We start from the raw sequence: 9,154 nt of genomic DNA, 5'->3' as shown, positions 1-9,154 counted from the left end.
CTGTCGCGTAAAATATTAAGTATATTACCTCACTGCAGCTTGTTTTGGAGCTTTCATCTTCACTGTGTCTCATAATGACAGACTATGGTGCGGCCCCAAAGGACCTTTAAAAAAAGTTTTAAAGTATGTCGGAGGAGAAACGTTAGGTTCCCTGCCCTCCAAGCTGTTACAGATTTCATCGCGGTTGACTCCATGAGCAAACGCCGCTGTCGTGCCGCGTAGCCCAGAAATGAGACGAGTAATAGCGGGGCTGTACCTCTAGGCAGCCGCCTATTGCCATTCAGAAGGGCAGCGAGGCCGGCGGGAAGAAAAGGGCCCGCCCTGGCTAAACCTGTTAGGGCGGGGCGGACGCTGGCTGCGCCCTGCGCCCTCGGTCGGCCCTAATTGGTGCTCCAAGGCGCCGCATCAAACTTTCAGCGGGCAGACGCCTTTCAGTGTTCGCCGCTCAGGCCCTCCTAGCGCCGTGCGAATAAAAAGCGCCGCAGCTCTTACGTCTGATTAAAGTCGATGGCTTGCCTTGAAGCCAGGCCTCGGTACTAGTACATTACTGTAGTGTCGGAGTAATACTGAACTCTCTCTGTCACTGTAAAAGTAGAGCCGCTCAATAAGTCGGTATGCAAGTAAGTAGTAAAGACGCTGTTGTCTTTCAAAACTTCCGTGGAATCTTAATTATCTATATAGACAATTCATCCATTCCTGGAAACCAGGATATCAACGATTTTTGCCTGTTATCGACACTGATACTGGCAATATATCCCAGGGATCCCAGACTTTCGGGAATGTTTTAATTTCAAGTTCGAAGTCGGATAACAGATGGCAAAAGAAAATTTTTTTCTTGTGATAACAAATTAATTTTGAGATTCTTTTTCTTTGGTTGTACAGTAGATTCTTGTTTTTTGCCACATTTCATGATTATAGGCCAACGGGAAGTACCGTGTAGTTTTGGGTTTGCGAGTGGCAAAGTATGTAAAATAGATGTCCGTATCTTTTGGTTTCATTGACTTAGAAGACTTACATTTATTACACCGACAAGTGACTACAGACCTTAGCATGTGACGTGTATTTCAACTTCGTACGTCTACTCGATCCTCAGAAAAAGGTGTTTAATAGGCAGACCGACAGACAGTCGGAAAACAAATCCCAATTTTTCTTTTCGTGTGATGTATTTACAAATTCACAATTTTCTGCCTTTTTCCTTTACATTTACAATGAAACCTTGCTTCTTTGCAGATTCTATGATTTTACACCAAAGTGACGTGCGCTGTAGGTTTTGATGACTGAGTTTGCGAGTATCAAAATATCTGACAAATGGCTGTGTATACTAACTGCATTGTCCTAGACGCTAACGTTTATTATACCGCGAAGGGACCATTGATCTTTGGATATGACAAATTTCAGCTTGTACGTGTACCCGTTCTTGAGAAAAAAAAGGACTCTTCACAGACAGACAAACAGACGGACGGATAACGAAGTGCTCCTACAAGGGTTCCGTTTTTATCGATTGTGTTACGGAACCCAGCAAACGATTTATTTTTCAAGACGTTCGCTTCCAACAAAATTGGAATCGCACATTTCTGTCTGGAAGACACTCTAAATTGAGCAATTTAGTGGTGACTGGGAACGAGAAGAATTAGAAGGGAGCCAGGTAGAGAGAATATGGGAGGGGCGGAGGGTGCAGTAGCGTTTTATAACGCACTTTATGTAGTTTTGCGGTGACAATCCAAAGAGTGCGTATGTATTGGCTTGCTGTCGTGAACCATCAGCTTCTCGTTTGTGAATTGGGGTCGCGTTTCATTCAGTTTCTTGTTGATCCTGTCGAATATCTCAATGTTGTACTGTCCGGTGACAATTTTTGCCTTTCTTTTATTTATTCCACTCCCACTTCCAGATAACAGTAATGGTACCGACAATTATAGAAAATTTCATACATTGTAGTTAAGTGTTCCGATTGTTATTCCACATATTTATTGAGATTTATACGGCTTTTCGTCCATGTCACTATCAAGCATGTGTGATTAGTACATATGTTAAAAACGTGATATCTGTTTAACTGTTTCTTTGTCTCGGAAACGAGATTTTAAGGTTGTATTCAGTGCTTATTTGGTGTAACCGAAGTACTGCTAGCTCGAGGTCACTCTCATATTATTGTGGTATTACTTCATCATCTGTAAATATTGGTTACTTAGATTAGTGTATTTGTCTAATTTAATTCCTGCATAATATTGTGATTTACAATTTTTGAGTTGATGGTCTGTATAAACGTTAAAAACAGTATGTGAAAGAGAACACCCATGCCTCGCTTCTTGGTTATCTTCTGTCTCGTTGGTGCTTTCCTCTCTAGTATTTTACTGTTTTTTTTCACGATGTAAGCTTATGATTGCCTTTATGAGGTGTGATGGGTTAGCCACCGTCACTCATTATGCCCATAATTTATCTCGATTAACTCGGTAGGGAGCTTTCTCAAAATCTGTAGAAGGTATCTGGGTCATGAGTCTTAATTCTCTTTGTTTTTGAGTAGTTTTGTTGTAAAAATATTTTTACAGCGCAAATATTATTGTTAAGATACTAATTTTTCAGATTCAAAAATTTCCTTAGCCATTGCAAAAAGTAAATAAATGAACTAAATAACAAGCTAATTTAAACTACGTAAAACATTAGAAGTTATGATTCGTTAGTTACACGTTAATAACAATAACAGTTTCGTGTGGATCAATGGCCTGATAAGTCTTTCAATTAAACCCCTCTTCGCCGATTTGCATGACCCTAATCAACCCAGTTATCCATACGGGGAAACTAGATTTACAGTTTCCCGTGAAATCCGAATCCCTAGTGGTTTCCGTCGAATCTCCACGCGTTAAAACCCTGTCGAAACGAGATTATTGAAACGAGCAACCAATTTCGATTACGTAAAGCATGACTATGGAAATGGAAGCGTCGTAACAACAGTCCATTCAAGTGTTCTAAGGGAATCGCAGTAATACGAATTCTGATTAAGAAATAGAATTCGAAATAGAGCTCCTTCAGTTAAATTGTTTTGTATTTTGATACTGCCTTTATCTTGTAGTAAAATAATTCTTATGGTTTCCGCTCCGAGGACCCGAGCTTTTAGTTTTGCATTCGAAAATATGGCTGATATAAGAACGAAAGGAATGAGACTAACACAACGAAGGATGAAATGAAAGTGGCAACGTTTCTTTTCTAGCGAAATCTCTTCGTGTAGAATGTATTTCACGGAAGAGCGACGTACACGTGTTTAGACTGCAACTGTCCGACAGTGTACTATATTTCCGTGCGGCGTAAACGTTTGCCCACTTTAGGGCTCATAAAACCATTCTATTCTCGTCGCCCATCGACATCGGTGCTCACGACCCCCGTCGTGTGTGTGTGTGTTTGTGGGGGGGGGGGGGGGGGGGTGAGTAGGTGGGTGGACGTAGTGGGAGCCGTTAACAATACGGCTTAATTTAATGGCACGCCGAGGTTTAATCTTGCCTGCATTCCACGACGCCAACTTCTGGCATGCTATCGATATTGGATCCACCTACAGAGACCTCTAATTCGAAACGGAGGTATAATTGGAACAGACATACGGCCAGAAGGAGAATCTCTTTCACTCGAATTCCAGTACTTGCGCCTAGTGATGACTCAGAGTTTGGAAAAAAAAATAGAAAGACTGGTAGCAGTTCTAGCGAGTAACTTTTGCTGCAGCTTGTTGTTTGATAAAGAAAAAGCCACGGGCGGTGGGGGATTGGAGGTTAGCGAGGATATTCCTAATCTTTGGTAGTTTAAATGTCTTACGATATTAACTGTCGGATAGCATGAAGCACCTTGAGTTCAACTGCCACAATAAAAGTCGAGAAGTCTTGAAAACCTCATCACACCTGAAATTTTTCTCTGCCTCGTGATGACTGGGTGTTGTGTGATGTCCTTAGGTTAGTTAGGTTTAAGTAGTTCTAAGTTCTAGGGGACTCATGACCATAGATGTTAAGTCCCATAGTGCTCAGAGCCATTTGAAGCCATACCTGAAATTAACCTGACAAAAATGTAGTGGAAACAGAAATTGATACTCCACATCAAGTTTGTTGGTTTCTGATTCTGCAGCAAGTATATAAATATTCGTTTTATACATTGAGACTGTTTTCTTACTGCAGTGCAGTTCTTAGTTTCGCCTTTCGTATTAATGGCACCTTCAGTGGATTTATATTTCTGGAATAGCAGGAGAAGGAGGAGGAAGAGATTAGTGTTCAACGTCCTGTCGATAACGAGGTCATTAGAGACGGAGCACAAGCTCGGATTAGGGAAGGATAAAGAAGGAAAGCAGCCGTGCCCTTTCGATGAAAACGTCCGCGCATTTTCCTTAAGCGATTGAGGGAAATCATGGGAAACCTATTTCTGAAATAATACAGATTTGTTTTTGCACATGACAGTTACATATCTGAAAATGTGGTGTCACCGCCAGACACCACACTTGCTAGGTGGTATCCTTTAAATCGGCCGCGGTCCATTGGTATACGTCGGACCCGCGTGTCGCCACTATCAGTGATCGCAGACCGAGCGCCGCCACACGGCAGGTCTAGAGAGACTCCCTAGCACTCGCCCCAGTTGTACAGCCGACTTTGCTAGCGATGGTTCACTGACAAATTACTCCCTCATTTGCCGAGACGATAATTAGCATAGCCTTCAGCTACGTCATTTGCTACGACCTAGCAAGGCGCCATTACCAGTTACTATTGATGCTGTAACACATGTACCGTCAAGAGCGATGTTCACCAATTATGGATTAAAGTTAAGTATTCCAGAAGATACGTACGTTTTTTACTAGTCTCATTTCCGTGTCCTGTTCCAGACCTCACGCCAGCCTGCGTGAGCTTAAACGCGTGCCTTTCGTTTTCCTCCTAGTGGGTTGGTTGTCTTGCCAATCCACAACAGAAACTGTAAACACTATAACTTTTACATATACAATATGTTACTACAGAGCAAACTCAGATTTTAGCACGACAGGCAAGTAACTGTAACGTTTCATTTACGTAAAAGTTATACTGTCCGTCCAAAAAGTACCGAGACTTTTTATTCTCGGGTTTATTCCCGGGTATAAGTTGCGTCAGCAACGTAACTACGATGGTAGCTGGAACTAACAACCGTAACCAACAGATGTGCAATTGACTAGTAAGTTATGAGCAGACAGCGTTCATTAGTGGACGCACGAACGTAGTGTGTCAACGCTGTTCTGGCACTAATCGCAATGGAGGAACATCTCTACATCAAGACATTCTCTAGTATTTTTTGAAGAAGATAAATATGTGTGTGCAAAGTTTTCCCCGCATGCCTTGATTCCCGAACGACGCTTGGACGTCTGCCGCGGTTTAACGAAACGCAAAACGCGAAAAGCTTTTTTCTGTAGAAAATCATCACAAAATTCAAATGGCTCTAAGCACTATGGGACTTAACATCTGAGGTCATCAGTCCCCTAGACTAAGAACTACTTAAAGCTAACTAACCTAAGGATATCACACACATCCATGCCCGAGGCAGGATTCGAACCTGCGACCGTAGCAGCAGCGTGGTTCCGGACTGAAGCGCCTAGAACCGCTCGGTCACAACGCCCGGCAAAAAATCACCACAGATGACGAGACTTGATGCTAGCACAAAACGACAACGTGCAGAAAGTCATGTGGACGGTCAACGTCTCGACGACATTACCGACATTCGAGCCAGTGTGACGAGCGAGTTGAGGAAAATCCCAAAGAAGAACTTTTATGGCTGTTTTAGATGGTTGTATGAATGTTCTGTGCGTTGTACTCAAGAGAAGAGGGGGGGGGGGGGCAATGTAGAACCCTTGAGCTTAAAACCACTAACTTAATGTTTCTCTGTTTTTATTTATCCACCCTCAGAGCTTTTTGGGCTGACAGAGTATCGTCCGCACTGTTTAGATTGACAAAACGGATCTATATTAAAAAGAAGAAGAAGAAGAATGCGATGAACGTCTTCCAACATACATGGAGGATTGAAGAACAAATGCAACGCATTTTTTGTGAAAAGGGTTGGTTTTATTCAGTATTCTAACACGCTGTATTGTTCTCCACTCTTTTGACTACAAAACCTTATTTCTGAACAAAATCTCTGCTCAATGCAACAGCCTTACGCCACCTTACTGGGAGGGACTGAATGCCCAGATGGTACCATTCTACTGTCTTCCTGCATCGGTCACCACCCCATCATCCCAGAAGACCGCCACCATGACTTTGCCAGCTCAGGAGGCAGCTTTGAACCTTCTCTTCGGAGGAGAGGTGGTGTGGCGCCATTCCATCGGTTGCCGTTTCATTTTTGTTTCGATGTGATGTCTCATCGCCCGGACGATGTTCGACAAAAAATTGCCACGATCAGCCTCGTAACGCGCAAGGAATTCGGAACAGGTGGTCCTTCGTTGCTCTTTATGGTCTTCCGCTAGGCGGCGAAGAATCCAGCGGACACACACCTTTGAGTACCCGAAATGGAGAGGACTTGTGTGTCAGCAGCACCAGCAGAGAGGTCCAGCCGCACGGCAAGGTGTTACATTGTGATCAGTCGATCACCTCGAATGAGAGTGTCCGCACGTTCCAACATTGCAGAAGTCACAACTGTGAGCGGCCGACCGGCACACTGTTTGCACTACCTTGTTTGCGATTATGTCAGACTCACACCAATGGATTCGCCGTGCTCTTGTTCACTGCCAGGTCTCTTTAGACATTCTGCAAGAGGCACTGAGTATCTATGATACTCTCATTTTCAGCCAAAAAAACTCAGTGAAACCTCTCAGCTTGAAAGCACCTCCACTACAGACGCCATTTTGGAGGCTATGTAGAGCGCAGCCACCGATCGGAACTTCATGAAACTACAGGGACTGGAGCGGGAATGCGTATTTTTCAACCGAAATTGGCCGGGAAAATAATGTTCTGCATCATTTATTGAATGCCCATCATAAAATAAACACGAGGGTCACTCCAAAAGAAATGCACACTATTTTTGTAAAAATACAGTTTTCATTCTGCATGTGTTAAAGTTTTACAGTGTGTAGATACACTCTTCCCGCTCGTTTTAAAACTTAGTTCAACCTGTTCCCGTGAGCGGCGCCGTCACAGCATGTCTTCAAGATGGCTACTGCACTTGACGTTCGTCAGAAGCAACGTGCTATCATAGAATACCTGTGTTGTGAAAACGAGACAGTGGGAAACATCCACAAGAGGTTGAAAAAGGTGTATGGAGATGCTGCTGTCGATCGCAGTACAGTTAGTCGGCGGGCAAGTAAGTTACGTGACGAAAGCGGGCACGGCAATATTGAGGATTGTCCTCGCAACGGCACGCCTCGTACTGCGCACACTCCAGACAATGTGCAGAGAGTTAACGAGTTGGTGACTGCTGACAGACGCATCACAGTGAACGAATTGTCACGCTACGTTGGGATAGAGGAAGGAAGTGTTTGCAGAATACTGAAAGTGTTGGCGTTAAAAAGGTTTGTCTCAGGTAGTTGACAGTGGCTCACAAAGAAACAAGAATAACGGTATGTAGCGAACTTTTGGAACAGTACGAGAATGGTGGAGATGAATTTCTTGGAAGAATTGTGACAGGTGATGAAACATGGCTTCATCATTTTTCACCAGAGACGAAGAGGCAATCAATAGAGTGGCATCATGCAAATTCACCCAAGATAAAAAAATCAAAACCACTCCTTCTGCTGGAAAAGTTATGGATACGGTGTTTTTCGATTCCGAAGGACTCTTGCTTGTGGACATCATGCCAAGTGGAACCACCATAAATTCTGATGCATATGTGACGACACTGAAGAAACTTCAAGCTCGATTGAGTCGTGTTCGACCACATCGGCAAAAGCAGGATGTTTTTCTGTTGCACGACAATGCACGGACACATGTTAGTAAAAAAACCGATCAAAAACCGATCAAAAAACACGTATGGACAACACTGAAACACCCGCCTTACAATCCTGACCTGGCTCCATGTGACTATCATCTCTTTGGGAAACTGAAAGACTCTCTTCGTGGATCAAGGTTTGAAGATGATGACTCCCTTGTGCACACTGCCAATCAGTGGCTCCAACAGGTTGGTCCAGAATTCTACCGTGCGGGCATACAGGCGCTGGTTCCCAGATGGCGTAAGGCAGTTGAGAGGAATGGAAATTATGTGGAGAAATGAAAATATTGAAAAAATTTTTCCTAAAGAATGTATCTACACGCTGTAAAACTTTCAAACATGTAGAGTACAAGATGGATTAAAAACATTGTGTGCATTTCTTTTGGAGTGACTCTCAGATATATGTTGCAGAAAGAAAAGGGCGTCTGAATTTATAAAACGAATATTCGCACATTATAATTTGTATTCAAAAAGACAGAAATCAAAATTGGTGCTGTTTAAAAATAACACTCTTTTTCTACACTTGGCAGTTGAGTTTTGCCGTTGCACTATGCAACAACATCTCAATCGGATTTTTTTAAACAGTATTAATTTTTTAGTCTTAGTTCATACCGTATCCTTGTCTGTAAAAATGTAGTTGCAATTTCGCAGGTACTCCAACAAGAGCTGACGAACCTGGTCATGTTGGAGATGATCCTCTCATAAATACCATTGCTTGCCTTGTGCTGCCCGATTTCACAACTACCCTATAGCATGCAGGCGTCGTGATGATGTGCTGGTGCAGAAAAACATTTCTGTTACTCAGCGATAATTGTTATTAGCTGCTTGTTCACTGTCGAAGAAGGAATATCAGTGACCTCATGAAATGGTAATGCATAAGATACCGCCACCGTAAAATTGTATTCTATTTCTGTTGTTCAGCAACGTTGACTCCGCTTAGTAACGTGACTTGTATGGAAACGGACGTAGCCTCATAGTCACGGCTTGTTCCGTTCTCGTCAAATCTGAAGTTCGTTTATACACTGCTGGCCACCGTAAATGCAACACCAAGAAAGACAAGAGGTAGCACAACAAGATTTATTTTGTAGATAACATGTTGACCAAGTATCAAATGATTACGTTTACAGACGTCTGTGACATGTGGTTCCTGCCAGAATCAGTAGCCAGAGTAGCCGCCATTGTTGGAGATCACCGCTGCCACACGTCTCGGCATTGAGTCAAAGAGACGTTGGATGTGTTCCTGGGGTACAGC

The sequence above is a fragment of the Schistocerca nitens genome, chromosome 4 (assembly GCF_023898315.1).
Source record: "Schistocerca nitens isolate TAMUIC-IGC-003100 chromosome 4, iqSchNite1.1, whole genome shotgun sequence".
In the NCBI taxonomy this organism is placed as follows: Eukaryota; Metazoa; Arthropoda; class Insecta; order Orthoptera; family Acrididae; genus Schistocerca; species Schistocerca nitens.
Note: the sequence above shows the minus strand (reverse complement) of the source record.